Source organism: Balearica regulorum, chromosome 1, assembly GCF_011004875.1.
Source record: "Balearica regulorum gibbericeps isolate bBalReg1 chromosome 1, bBalReg1.pri, whole genome shotgun sequence".
Classification (NCBI taxonomy): Eukaryota; Metazoa; Chordata; class Aves; order Gruiformes; family Gruidae; genus Balearica; species Balearica regulorum.
The window spans coordinates 42,333,444-42,348,940 of NC_046184.1; the positions used below are offsets into that span (position 1 = coordinate 42,333,444).

General features: G+C 43.7%; 1 long non-coding RNA gene across 2 annotated transcripts in view; it reads right to left on the bottom strand.

The window, feature by feature from the left end:
* Positions 1-3,269: 3,269 nt before the first annotated feature.
* Positions 3,270-15,497, bottom strand: part of LOC142600777 (uncharacterized) — a 75,427-nt gene continuing 63,199 nt past the window's right edge. For both annotated transcript variants that reach the window (XR_012834345.1, XR_012834341.1), the window contains exons 2-3: positions 4,229-4,376; positions 3,270-3,935 (exon numbers count right to left, since the gene is read on the bottom strand). This is a non-coding gene — a long non-coding RNA (uncharacterized LOC142600777). The remainder of the gene's footprint in view (positions 3,936-4,228; positions 4,377-15,497) is intronic.

Sequence of the window (15,497 nt, forward strand, 5' to 3'; positions counted from 1 at the left end):
TAACAGAGGGGCTACACGTACATGTGGTGAAGATAGAGATATTGAAAGACTGGGAAAGTATAAATGCACTCAGGACTAAAATAAAAAGAAAATATAAATGGGGAACAGGTAGAAGTCTGAATAGAGAGATGAAAACCAGAAGTTACCTTAATTGATGGGAGGACATGGAGATCATCAAGAGAAAAGAAAAATCAAATTTAGTCATATAAGTGCTTTGTCCTTGAGGATAAGAAAAGGGTGCCTACTTTGCACACAGCTTTTTAGCTTTGGATTTATTAGTTTATTTTGCAATTGTATTTTTAACCTACCTAGAGAATATCAAATATAAAATTTAAAGAAAATCACCCAATTCTTTCTGAAAGGCAGCAGACAATACTTTAACCTTGTCTTTGTCAATTTGCTGCTGTGTGTATCTCTAATTAGATTCATAGCTCACATTAATATTGTGGTACCAACTGCTCAGGATCTACATCAATATTCTCAAACTTTCCAGCTGAAAACTATTCATAATTCAGTGTTACATATTGATTTTTTAAGACTGATGACATTTGAGCTGCCAAGAAAATGAATGGGGTTCCTTTGGGGTCACATCCTTAACCCCTGCGTGCAATTGATATCTGGCTTCTGTAGCTCCTTCCCCCCGTCTGAGAGATAAGCAATGTAACTTAGTATTGCATAATTGCTACTGCAGCACAGGGAGCCAGAGAAATAGCACGTATAACTCCATAAAGAAGCTCTTACACATGCATGTTCTCCAAAACCTCAACTTGCATATGTTGCACTGGGAAAAGATAGTGAGTAGGTGGGGAAAGTTCCTGGCGGCGTTACATTTGCTGGATGGATGGAGAAAGCTTGATTGCCGTGCCCCTTGCTCCACACTGGCTACGGTCAAGAAACATAGAGTCACAGCTATGGATTAGTCTGAGCTCCTCTTGCTTCCCAGGGCACTCTGTTCCCGTCAGTGAAGAGACGGCAGGAGAAGGGGGAGCTCCCTGCTCTCAGACACTGTGTGCTCCACGCAGAGGGAAACCAGCTAGGTTTGGACCTGTTACACAGTCATACTGCTTTGCAGATTTTACAGTTACTGGCTAGTGATGGTGGCTTTCAATTTGATGCTGTGGATGGATGCAAGGAAAAAAAGGTTAAAAATAAACCAACCACAAAACAAAAGCACTTGCAAACAAAAAATAGATTTTGGTGGGTTCCTGGGAACAGCTCCAAAACCCACCTTTAGGGAAGAGTGGACATTTCTAAGTCATGGATTCTCCTTTCAGTTCTCTAAACTGTATCTATGATCCCAAATTTGATTTTCAGACATGGGGAGGCCTGCCCAATGCTGTATAAATTTAATCGGAGTAGCAGATAACCTGTAACCATGAAGATCACACACTTATTTTGGTTCCTAATGTAGTTTTCCAAAAACATTATTCTCCTTGAGCGATATGAAAGAGCTCCACTGAACTTCATCTTAACAAATTGCAATTGTGCTCAGCGATTCAAGGCTGGTTGTCCTGAGCTGCTTGTTCCCAGGAACCAGCTACTTCTCCAAGGCCACTTGAAAGACCTTCCTCAGCAGAAGAGTGCCAGGCAAAGCAGACTAGATATACTCTCCCCATGAAAGGCTCTTTTCTTTAAGATCAGACCAGCTAGGGAAAGCCAAATCCTTCTGCTTCTTGCTGTAGTTATTTGGGGGGGGGGGGGGGGGGAGAATAATTTCCTAGCACTCTTAGTCTCTTACTAGGGCTTATTCTCTAAATGTTTGTGCTACCGTAGTCCTAAAGACCCAAATTATGCCAGGAGTACTGTGCCAGAGGCAGTAGGTGTTAAAGGTAGTCACCTGCCTACAAGATTGCAATTTTAGATTAAGCTGAGAAGTCAGAGGTGGGAAAACACGACTGACACAAAGGAAGAAGCAGAGCGAGGCTGGCGTGGTTTCCATGGGCTGGCTGTGTACATGCTTTTAAGTACCTTTAAGAGTACCTAAACAAATACTTAATTGCACATTTCCTCAGTTCAACAAGAAGGGTGAGAAATCTGATTTAACTGTGTAAATACTCAGTCAGATTCTGTGTCTAGAGAAGCAAGTGACTTCTGATGAAAGCATTCGTACACAGTTTTCGGTAATGACAGATTTTCCTGTTATGTAAATCTCATCCTCTAGGTAGTACTCTCTGGTAGTGTGATTAAATTTAATGTCAAAACTTAAATGTATTCTCAAAGCTTCTGGTTAGATAGCTACTTACACGGTGATTTATTATGCTTATGAAGGCATGACTACTAGCGTTCTGCTGGTTGCTTTCAATGTTCTGGCTATGGAGAAAATTAATATTTCTGCATTGCTAAAATGCTTTATAAATCATACTTCCAGGGAGTAGCAAGCAGATAAAATCAAAAAGAATAGATGTGGTAGACTCATGCTAATAAAGAACAATACAGTTTTCATCTTTTGAATTTTGTCCCATGGTATTTACAAACTGTTCAAAATGAGACAACATGAGCTCCCCGTGCTGGTCTTCTGCACCCTGCTGAGAAGACCTTGGTGGTCAGGACGAATAAACCCATGTAGTATTAGGAAGTCTGCATTCAGCGCCCTGACACCTACACAGAAACAGTAAGCTCATTTTGCTAAACTATGTCCCAGGTCTTGCAAATTTTACACATATGAAAGAGGTGAGCAAACGCATGACTTCTAGCAAAACTGGTGACTCAGCAAAATCAAAAGGGTTAAAAGGGCAGAGCTGAGAGACCTACTTTTTTGCAATAGTAAATGAGTTTTCAAAGCATTTGTTATTGGTGAAAAGTATAAAAAGGTTTCAAAAATAGCACAAAAAGAAAAACTATGATGACAAATGGCAAGTGTATTAGGAAGTAATCTGAAGTATTTGTACTCAATGAAAAAGCTCCCTCTGCACTACGGGTTATGTCCTTGTTTTCCTTCTAGTCATGACAGTCATGACCATCGTCAACATACCTGGTGCGGCTACCTGGGAACAGGAAGAGCAAGTGGGTACGTTTCAGTCTCGTAGCTTAGCATAAAGAGCTAGGATGACCTCTAGCTTTGAAAGCAAACATCAATTAGAATGTGTCTCTGGAAATATTCATCAGGAAAGGTGCAATTTTAACCCCGTTGGACACAGCACATGTTTACGTGGTCAAAATATTCTTCAAAGAGAAATTTTCTGAACAACCACCAACTTCTGTAAAGGACAAGAGCTGTGACTGTATCCACCCGTTACTCCCGACACCGTCTGAGTTGCACAAATCCCTCTCAGCAGTGCGATGGTGCGGCATAAGCTCTGTGCTCCTGGGGAGGCTTATGCTCAAAGTCCTGTGTGCAGGGAGGTGCTTTGGGTTCTGCGAGTTTTGAATTTCCTAAGTATTTGAACAAATAAAATGTTCCCTTAATATCAAATCAAAGTCAAATCAGGAGATGCTTTTCTTTTCTAATACCAAAAACGAAGTTCAGGGTTCTTCAGGGCTCTAGGCTTATGCATGTTATTAAGGTGTATTCCCTCCAGCCTCATTGTAGGATTGAATTATTCATGAAAATATACCTTCTACATCTGCAGATATGGAAGATGACACATTTTCAAATGAAAAGTCTGCTTTGTAATGCAAACACAGTTTGTGGCAGAGAGAATGAATAAGCAGTCAGGGTGCTGGTTGGCACAGGTAACAAAATCTGTTCCAGAGACCGCGACTAGCCTGATAGAGAGATTTTGCATGTCAGGCTAGAAGACCATTGGAAGAGCAGTAAAAAATGAGAAAGGTTTATTAGAGTTGCCCTAAACTGTTGCTGGCTCACCACTCAAGGTAAGTCATTTAATTATTACACATGAGCAGTAAAACATGAAGCAGTAGCACAGGTATTGATCTGTGCTAGTAGAGCTTCTGTTTAGCTTCTCAAGTGGGCTGTATTTGAGATCAAGAATGTACTGTAAAACACAGATAATATAAAGCAAATTGTAAACAAAGATCAATGGGGTCTTGACCCTGCAGTGTCCTTCCCGTCTCCACTGCCCAGTTCTTAACATCCCACCCAGGAGCCAGCAAGGCCACAGCTGTCCAGATGTTGAGCTGTGGAAATTCTCATTTCAAGTCCCCCTGGGCTGAAGGTCACCTAGACACCAGGTCTCTGCCCTCAGAGGTGTTTGGCCACCAGCCTGCTTTGCAATGCATCAACACCACAGTTATGCCCAATTAAACATATGGTTAGGGTCAGACCTACCATTTCGGGCTTCTCCAGGAACTCTGTGGACAGCAGGCAGGGTTGTCCGTCCCCGCGGGTGCTGGGAGTGTGAGCTCCATCCCCATCTCCCTGCAGCCCTCAGGGTGCACCTGGCAGTTTGTAATGTGTGTGGTCTAGGTGGAGCCTGCTGATTTGGGGAGAGAGAATGAAAAGCAGAGATGGGACCACTCAGCCAGAGCCTCCCAGGGAAAGAAGGCTGCATGCCTGCTGGAATTAGCCCCTGCAATTAGAAGGGGGTATTTAATCACAGACACTGACTGCCAGACATGCCCGGCTGATGTGAATTCATCTGAAAACTGTGACTTTTTGTATTTCAGTTTTACACACATACACAAACACATATAGATAAAATTAAAAGCTGTACTAAGAATAAATTTGTACCAGGGCAAAGGTAGCTTTGGGCTACGTTTGGGAGTCTTCAAATGACTCCAGCCTGCAAAGCAATAGGAAGCCCTGTGCTGTGCATGCAGAAGTGAGCATATGAAGGATGAAGAAGTCACAAAGCCACATAGAAGTTATAGTAGTTGTAATTGCAGGAGTCTGATGGGATGCTGTGGGCATCGTTCAGCTCTGCCGTAGCTGAACATGAGCCTGAGGACATTAACCTGGCATGAAGGTCCTGGCGGAGAGAGGGGCATAGTACAACCCCATGGATGCAGCACTTCATCTCCCTTAATTGCATTCCCTCCACACTTTGACCTCCTACCTCTGCTCTTCCTTTAGTACATTTTAAGCAATTTGAGGCAGAAGATGCATAAATTACCATCAACTGGATGCATCTTTCAGGCATTATCAGTTTGAAAACATTCTTAATTCTCTCTCAAACGCCTCCCTATATCTTATTACATATAGTGAGGGGGGTTGCTCTCTCACCCAGGAGCCTGCCGGTGCATGGAGAGCAAACTGTACCTTAATATGTTATGAAATACCTATCTCTGCAGTAGAAGGACCACTGCCTTCATGAAATATTCATTTACCTGGCTCTGAAATCATGCTTTCCCCCAGGCTTCCCCGAGCTGCCCCGCAGAGCCCCTCCGTGTTCGGTCTGTCCTTAGCTCAGGCACCCACCCTTTGTGAATCCTTTAGTCTCCCTGTCTCTCCTCCTTTCTCACACACATGCACACTGGGGGGAAAAAAAAAAAAAAAAGCTGAAAGAAGCAATGCAAAGGCACTACAAATGATTTATGCCAGTCTGGGTGCATCAGAAGAACTCACTGAAGCAAAAAGGCTCTGGATCGGGAAGAGGTCAGCCCACAATTTCAAGCGCTGTCATTGCTCCCAGGGACACATTATGGCTGGTGACACCAACGAAGCGCGCTCATGCGTGTACTGTTTTATGCAACAGAACCGGAGGCAGCAAGGCCCCTAATTCCACCTAAGCCGTGATGGGATTTGGGCACCTAACCCTCTTAAATCCTTTTGTAAACCCCAGTGTAAATGTCTTTGATGCAAAGTAAGAAAAATCTCTCCTGTCAATAGAGCACATCTGTACTGGTTCTTAGACTGTGCCAATACTGTGAAATATAACAAATCTAATTAACACCGAATGCCTCCTCCCTCAGACCCCAGAGTGCGGTATGTCTGTCTCTGTGTATGTGAGAGAAAGGAAGGCTGAGTGAAAGCATGTCTTGAATTCTGTCCTAGTCGTGCAAAAATGTGAGGAGAGAATTTTTTTCATCACTAGCATTTAGAAACCCACTATAAAAAATAAGAATACAGAACTGAGGGTATACTAAGTCCAACAGAGTAAGATATTTTGCTACTGGATGCATCATCCATCTTCTCCTTTCGTTATGGTTTTCTGTACGTATGACACAGAGACAATATTACTTTATACTTCTGGAATAAATTTAAGGACCCAAAGCAATTTTACAAGTATTAGTCTGATAGTGGCTCTGAATATAGGGCAATGATCAAGCAGGGAACTGGTGACAAGGCTAAGAAAAGACTCCTCTTTCCCCTGGAAGTGAGACTGCCCTGGAACACTACGCCTTTTCCCATGTCCCAAAAATCAGGTTTTTGCATGTTATTTTGAGCTGCTACCCCTTATTAAATCACCCTGGAAGAATACAGACAGCTCCATGGTCGTATGAAGTCACAGGTTTATTTTGTTCTGCTCCATCATAAGACACAGTCATCACCTGGAAAAGCCAGAAAATAATCTTGATAGAACAAAGGACGAAAAGCAAATATTTCTCTCGGTGACCTGAAAGCCAGCAGCTAGTGAACTGTGAGCCCCGCAGCAGATGAACGAGTACAGCAGCGATAGCACTCTTGTAGGTGCCTTGATCTGCCGGAGCTACAGCAGTCACCATTAGCAACCGCTGCAGTGAAGGCTGTATATCACCAGTGACAGAGGAAAATAAGGGAGGAAATGCATGCTGATTTAAAGTAGCTAAAGCCAGTGGAATACAGAACCCAATAGAGATCATATTGTTGCTGTCCTTCAAGTTCTTTTAATATAGGTACTCTATTGCTAGAAAATAGGAGCTAATGCTTTGTGTGCGCTGAGAAAGAGGGATTTCAGATCTTCCCTGGTAGCGTAAGGGCTGTGTGTTCCTAACCCTCATGGCTCGCAGCACAGCAGACCTCCGACCCATCACCAGACTGTCCTACTCTTCTGCTATTCAGGTAAAATCCTATATTTTGCAGAGCCAACATGGCAAGGGGTTTGACCCAACCGTCAGGGGCTCCCAGTCACCAAGGTAAATCAGACTCCTGAAGGAGAGAAGCTGCTGAATGAGCTCAACCCCTCTCCTCTGGCTTTACCTTACTTTATAAACGGTGCATTTATACCTCTGACAACAAGCCCTGGTACCAGGGAAGCGATGGACTTCCTTACATACAGCAGCGAGTAACAGCCACGGCTCTAGCCAAGAAAGTTGATTTAATGATGGAGCCTGGAAAATATTTCTCCTGGAGATTCTCATTCCTTTTCTCAGATCTAGGAAAGTCTGATAAATATTCAGACTTCTGGATGTTTATATTGACTAACAAAAGCTATTGGCTAACTTAATGTACACACACCCATTTTTATTTTTTTCTTTTATTCTAAAAGACATAATGAGAATGCCAAAGGATAGAATATTCCCCTGAAAGGAATATTCCTTTAAAAGAATAAATTATATTAATGTAGAATATAAAAATATTTCTCCTTAATGACTATCATAGAAAATTTTACATTTTTGCCCAGCCTCAGACACATCAGACACATATCTTTTAACGTATACACTTCTTTTTCTTTCTCAGTGGAGAATGCTGTTTAGCTTTGAGAAGAAACTGAGATATTGATTGTTTTTTACTTCAAAAGCTTTACTAAATATATAAGCTGGTCACTTTGACACATTTGGAAATAAACTGACAAAAAGACCCAGCAGGGGTCCTAGATTTTTTCTAGTTACTCACACTTTTTTCGTCGTAGTACCAGGTTAATTTCCACTGTGAATCTGCCTTAGCTTATTCTACTAGTCATTTAAGATTCTTTTCTATCTTCCTATTCTTCTGAGGTTCAAGAGATTCTTCTTTTCCAGAGGTCCTCACTTTTAGTTTATGCGAATACCAGCAGCACTAGTGGCAGTAGCAGATTCTGTGCTCTGTCCCATCACCCGGAGGAGGAGACGTTCAGCTGTTTAGATGGCGTGCACGTACTGCTCTGCATTGCCTTGGAGATCGCTAGTGCTATGTGACCACATCTTCAAAATCCTGTTCTGTTTAGTGGAAATGACATTACCTGCATAAAATGGATTATTAGATTTGAGTGTTAAAGCCCTTATTTTGTTGCTTTAAAAATACCAGAATAGATGTGCCTTGCCTTGCCTTGCCTTGCCTTGCCTTGCCTTGCCTTCCCTTCCCTTCCCTTCCTGTCTTTTCTCTTTTTCCCTTTTCCTCCCTCCCTTCCCTCCTTTCTTTCTAAAACTGAGCTGTACCTGTTGTTGGAAACTTGATTTCCCCACTTATTTAAGGGCAATTTCTTCTGCAAATCAAACAACCGAGTAGTGGTAGGGGACAAAGGGAACCACAGCACACACAAGTGCAAAGCTAAACAAGGCAGTCACTGCTGCTGCTTGGTGTGTTCCAGTTGGATAAGGAGAAATAAGATTGTCAGCATAGATCCTGCTACTGCCCATTCTCTAACAGGCACCAAAAGTGGAGTGAACACCAGTGCCTATGTTCTTCCAGGCTGAAAAAGAAGTCAAAGCCCCTGAAGCAGGCATTTTTTGTTTGTAAGCCATTGAAGTCAATGGGATTTGATTACGTGAAAGCCACTTCTTTGGTTCAAAATATCTAGTGACATGGCAGCCCAGACTGGCTTCATGAACAAGGTTTAATGTCAGACTACACTGAAAAATAACTGCAAGGACCTGCTGCTTGTTACAGAAAAATTCCACCGATTTGGACGTGGCTCTTGCCTGAATAAGCTCTGCAAAGTAGATGTGCTGGCTGTCAGTGAGGTGTGTTTGGTCTGTGCAATTTTTGCAATAGTGCTTTCTGCCCTCACATTTTCTAAATGTGCCCTCCCTCAGAGCCTGGCGTTTTTTGTTATCTTGTGAGAGAAACAAGACATGCAGAGATGTGTACTTTTTTCCCCTTTATCAGCGGAGACCTTATTTAAAGCACCTTGCTACCAGCTAAGCTGATTGCAAAGTTAGAGGAACATAAGGAAAGGAGTCATTTGTCTAAAAAAGTGAAACTTCCCTCTAGGGCGAGTGTCAGGTAACCAGGTAAAATCACAGCATCACAGGCCACTGGAGGCCATCTGGTCCTCAAGCCCCCTGCTCAAGCAGGAACAGCCAGAGCAGTTTGCTCAGGGATATGTCCAGTTGGGTTTTGAATTTCTCCAAGGATGGAGACTCCACAAGCTCTATGGGCAACCTGTGCCAGTGTTTGACCACCCTCACAGTAAGAAAGTGTTTTCTTGTGTTCACATGGAATTTCATGTGTAATTTGTGCCCATGGCCTCTTGTCCTGTCACTGGGCACTGCTGAGAGGAGTCTGGCTCCCTCTTCTTCGTTCTCTCCCTTCAGGTATTTATACAGATTGATGAGATCCCCCTGAGCCTTCCTTCTCCAGGCTGAACAGTCCCAGCTCTCACAGCCTCTCCTTATAGGAGAGATGTTCCAGTCTGTTAATCACCTTAGTGGTACTGTTCTGGACTCAATCCAGTAGCTCCATGTCTCTCTTGTACTGGGGAGTCCAGAACTGGACCCAGCACTCCAGGTGTGGCCTTACCAGCACTGAGCAGAGGGGAAGGATCACCTCCCTCAACCTGCTGGTAATGCTTTTCCTAATGCAGCCCAGGGTACCATTGGCCTTTTTTTTGCCATGAGGGCATGTTGATGGTTCATGTTGTCCACCAGGACCTCAAGGTCCTTCTCAGCAAAGCTGCTTTCCAGCTGATCGGCTCCCAGCACATATCAGTGCATGGAGTTGTTCCTCCCCAGGTGCAGGACTTGGCATTTTCCCTTGAAGAAGTAACTTTTGCATACAGTCCCCCAGTTGTTTACCAATATGCACAAGGGATCTACTTTAATTATGTTTCTAGAGTATTTTTCACGTGTCATTGTCATCAGCAAAGTGTCATTTTCCACGGCAATAACCTGAATCATATGTTGGGCTGGAATTATTTTTGCCTCTCCCAAGCCTGCATTTGGCTCTTCATAGCTCCTCCTCATGATGAATGCAAACAACACATACCTCTGCATTGGCAATAGCTGCCTTCTTGAGAGGGTGGTAAATAGTATCACTGTACCTCCAAAAGGAGATTAAAAACAAAACAGGGAGATTAGAAAACAGCTGTTGGGGGAGTGGTGATGATGGGGCGGAAGGAGGACACTCCCAAGGCAAATATCCTTCTGCATCATGGTTTGAACCAAAATAAACCAAACTAAAAATAGAAAGAACTAAAGCGATAGTCACTGGATATAAAAAGTGAGTCAGAACTGAAGAACAGGACAGGTGGTGCAGCACATTGGACAAGAGGCTGTTTACCTTGTGCAGAGAGGAGCTGTGAGGGCTCTGATGGACCCCAGAAGAGCTTCCCCCCACGTTCTTGAAAAGCACCTCCACCTGTCACCTCAGGGTGCGGCAGGGTCTCGGAGGCATGGTGTCCAGCCCTGCTCACTTTTTTTTCTGCACCCTGGAAGTTGCTCTCTCCAGATCACAAAGAGACTCCAGAAACACCTGCAATATGAACCTCCTCCATGCTCTCCTTTTGATCTGCTGCCCAGCCATGCCGACACAGCCCCTTCCTCCCCACCACTGCCCAGCAGGGCCTCAGCCCCTCGCCTGCCCGCTGCTGGCTTTTCTGTTTTCTGGGGGCTCCCAGCCACAGGGCAGCGGGCAGAGATGAGTTAACTGGAAGGGTCATCACCGACACCGGGGAGTCACGCTCAGCCCGGTCCAGTCACTGCAGTGCCCATCACGGCAAGAAATCTGTGCTTTTGGCTACAGGTGAGGTGAGGAGAGAGATGAACCACTGGGATGAGTGACACCTAAGAAGAACCTGTCACAAGGCATGACTTGCTCATAGAGGAGAGCACTGAAAATAGGAAGCATCTGTAAAAATGGGCTCACTGTAACTAGAATCAATCCCTATAAAAGCAATGGTGAAGCAGAAGAGAAACAGTTGTCTCAATTGCTTATACCATCAATGAACAACACCTACAGCTGAGCACCCCCCCCCTTCCCTAGGCAGAAGAAATGAATGACCTTGTCCTCTGGAGGTAATTCTGGAGGAATTACCCTCAGCAGTCTGTCTCCCAGTTCCAGAGATCAACCACTGACTGCCATGGGAGAGCTCACGGGTCCCGAGTCTCTGAGCAGGAGGAATACAGACCCATCGCTTTGCCTTTGTCTAATGAAGGGACACCTTTGTTAAGTGCGCATGTGGATATGTATTACATGCAGATAGGTTCCCAGAAATAAACACCAAGTCATTAGTTTCTGGATTAAAAAGTAACATTATTCAAAAGTTACTAAAAACGTTGATTCTCTGCTGAGGAAAGCTTGTATTTTTACATAGAAAGGGAGAAATCGGAACAAAAATATACAACAGACTGTCAAAGTGGAATTTCTGAATGTTGAAAGCAACATGGGATGGTCATAAACTGGGCACCATCCCTCCACCTGGGTCTAAGGAAACTGGTGCAAATGCTGCATTGCTCAGGGCATTTCGTGCCAATGGTTCTTCTCTGTGAGTGGGCTCAGGACACCCACCCTATGGGCTGTCGCTGCCGGTGGGCTTGCACTGAAAGGAAGCTGGCTCCACCTTAAACCCTCTGAAGACAAATTAATACAACCCCATTGCTTCTAGTGTTAACTTCATGATTTGGTTTCATTACATGCTTGATGAATTTACTGGCTGGATAATTTGATGTATAGATTCTGGCTTAATTATAACCTTAACGTTATCATTGCATTGTTCCATTTTTAATTAGCTCACTAAAACTGCAGAAAGTGAGTCCAACAGTCAAGTTTATCTGTTTATTTGTCTGTTTGTACTTAGTAAAAAAATGCAGAAAAAATGTGTGCTAATAGCTATTTAGAATCCCAAACACTGGGAAGGAAAACCATAACAGATGCTAGATGTGTTTGGCTTTTTTCCCCATAGTAATTCACACGAGGCAGAAGATATCACCTCTCCCGCACAGATACTGAGCCACACTGACCAAAGGATCAAGTGACAAATTATTGAGAAACCATGACAACTTCATACTGTATCAAAGGGGCACTGATTTTCCCAGCTTAAGAAACAAAAAACGAGGAAGGTGAAGAAGAAGAATCATCAGAAGAAAATATTCTGAGGCAAAAAGCGCACAAATCAGTGCACTTTCAAAGAAGTACTATTTAAAGAAAAAAAGAAAGGACAGCAGTTATTGAGACTTTTCAGGGATTTTTCTTTGCTTCAAGTCTTGACAAAGGAGGATCTGGACAAAGAAAGGGAGAGGAGCACAAGGCAAGTGACTATAGCAAAACTATTTTAGATGCGCGGCTGGGTTGTAAGAGGCCCCTGCACAGCGATCGGCGCTCTCCCACATCAGGGAGAGTGTTCCCATTTTGCTGACAATGCACAGGAGGCCATATCCTCTGACCTTATTCCTCTGTGTCATTTATTGCTGGCTGCTTTTGTTTACTACAGCACCAGCGACAGCCGCTTGAGCTTACTCTGCTGCTGTTTGTGCAGGTCTCTGTGCAGAGAGGAGGCTGGTGCCCTCCTCCAGCTGTTGTCACAGGGATGAAATATCGAAAAGTGAATGCCTTATATACTGCACAAACCAGGGAAGTTCATGGCACTGCTTTGATCTTTTCATTATTCCACAGAGTCATTGCCTGACTATTCAACCCCTGCTTGACAGCTTGGAACGTTAGAAAGAGGGACATTAATGCATTTAATGTATATACACGATCAGAATGCTGACTGTTGACAAGGTCAAAGAAAAATAATGAAATGCCGTAATTAACAAAATATATTGGCTATTAAAATATGATGCCTCATTCTCTTGACAGAGACACTAACAAGAAAAAATGACCTTATTAAAAGTCTTCATGTTCCTGTAAATCAGAGGCATGGTTTTTGTGGTGCTGCTGGCCACAGGTTCCAACCAGCAAAGCCTCCAGGAGATGCTCCCTGCAGAGCTCCGCAGCCCCACAAAGCGCCAGGCAGGAGTGTCACACTGAATTAGAGCTGGGGAACATCGCTGAGAAGTATGTTCCAGCAGTCATCCTTGCTTTAAACCCACACCAATTTGCAACCCTCTGAATTAAAGTACCGCAGCATGGTTAAAATGAGCCCTGCATGTGTGTTGCAGCAATGAACAATGGCAGGAACTGAATGTAGCTGAAGCAAAAGATGCATCAGCTAAAAGTAGCCAATAGTAAGCAGCATCACCCAGTAGATCCCAGGGCAAAAGGTTTGGGTTTCTCTATCTTAATTTACAGCAGTCTGTTTCCAGTCTTAATCCTTCCATTATTCATTCTTCCTAAGTGTAGAAGAGGGAATTCACTGCTCATTTCTAGCACCATTTGAATTCTGGAGAGGGGCGATGCTATGCAATCTGTTATTCTTATTGGCAGTTGGTGGCTTCTGGTATTTTGGCCTAAAAATGGAAAGTCCATTAGATGATGTATCAACACCGCAGCTACAAATAAATCTTTAAGGTTTGAAAAATATTTCTTCAGTTGCAGCAAAAAACAAGCTGCTGTAACATTAGGAGGAGGTTTAACTAATTGGAACTGCTTAATGCATGCTCAGCAACAGCTGGAATAACAGAAAGCTGTGTCTGACTAGGAATAGCAGATGTTATGAATTTCATCTGGTCAGATCTGATGGCTGATGGGGAGGTCCTGCTCCACATCTGTGAAATAGTCACCAGATTCCACATACCAACTTTCTGAAGCAGATAGGTTTAGAAATAGAGCAGCACATTTTCTCCAGAACTGTTGACAATGAAACACGCCACTCTCAGGCAGCCTTCGGAGTAGGACGAAAACAACGAGTGTGTAGAAACACTTTATAAATGCCAATGCGGAACACAAATATGTCTAAAAATCATGATTTGTGCACCAAATGTCATAATAAGCAATTTTAAAGTCAGAGATTAGGCAATATTAAAATTAGAAACTAGTATTGAATTTTTATTACAGTAATTGTGCCACTGCAGTTGCTTGCGTGGATGACATTAATTATACTCTGTAAAAATGTCTTCTACATCTTACGCATTCATAAAAGACAAAGCTAGGTGAGCATAAGCCCACCAACGTGATCAAAGCCATGCGGATCATAAGGACTGGATCCAAAGAGCACGGGCATGTAGGTTAGGTGGGTTACAGGTATCTAAATATTAGAGCAGCCTGTGTAACCTCCCAACAAGCGTCTGTGCCCAAGATGCTAGAAGTGTTTCTGGTTTTTCTCCAATCGAGCGATGGGCAGAAGGGCTCCTGGTCAAGTTTTGCACAGCTTCCTGCTGGCAGGGGATTTGGGCAGGATGCAGAAAGCCTGAATTTAGGTTCTCCCACGTGCTGATGTGCACCTCCCCAGTGCCAAAGCCGGATGCATGCCGCCTCCGGACCCCAGCAGCGCTGGGCTGCCGAGCAGAGGAAATACAGACGGACAGGAGTGACTGCGAGGGTGGAAGGGGGAGAAGGGGACTCTTGCCCCTGCAGCCACATGCTGCAGAGGGGAATGGGGAAGGCCTGGCTCCAAAGGCTTTTTATGCATATCGTGTAGGAGGGAAAGCTTTGTTCTTTATTTCTGTCCATGCACTGATTAAATTACCTTCCACGCATTCTCATTGACTGTGACCAACCATATCCAGCTGACATTCATGCACAACAGCTTGGGTGGGGTTTCTGATAGATCTTCCCCCAATCTGCTGTTCTTGCAGCTTCAGAGATGGTTTTGTTGCTGCAGGAGGAGGGGGAGGAGGTGAGAGAGATGCAGCCGGGAGCAGAGAGCTGACGTAAGCCAGGCTTCTGTGATCTGGTCTAAGCAACAATAAGAACTCCGCTCTTCCATTGTTCGCCAGTTTGTTGCAATCATGTTCATTCATTCCTGCCTTCAGCTTTATTTCTGTGAGGACCATTGGCTCCAGTTTCAGATCTAATGGCACAAGACTGCATATCAGCCCTGTGCTCTCTTCACACAGGGAAACTGCAAGGAAAGCTTCTTTCAAACAATTTTATAATGAAAAAGTAAATAAAATTTGGCAAGCCAGACCTTTTGCTCCATTTTTATTTGGTGACACACATGTAGAAGCAACAATTTTCTCATTCCCAAGTTGTTCAGAATCAGATCTTGATTTTGAACAGACTACCTTTCATGTTTTCCAGATATTCCTCTTCTGTTCCCACTTTTCCATTCTTACTGGCTGCACATGGGGAAAGAAACTGCACCTGCCAAGAAGCATAAAAGCAGCTTCTTTCAGCAAGAATGTCATCTTATACCAGGTTAAAGTGCTCAGTGAATTTCAGCTTTAGTAACCCTAAGCAAAAACTACTGGGAAGCACCTCATGGACATTTAAGATGAGCTGGAGTTGGTGTTGGTTCCAATCATCTTCTGCTTTTATGACTTTTCATGCCTCTTCCTTTGCTTTGGCTCCAGGACTGGCTTGCTGCAATTAACTTGCTGGGTCTCCTGCCCTTTTTCTCCTTCATAACAGCAGCAAACCTGGTATATAAGTGCCAAAACATCCTTTAGGCTTGCAAGAAGACAAGAAAGTTACTGGTGTTAACACCAAAGAAAACCCCTGA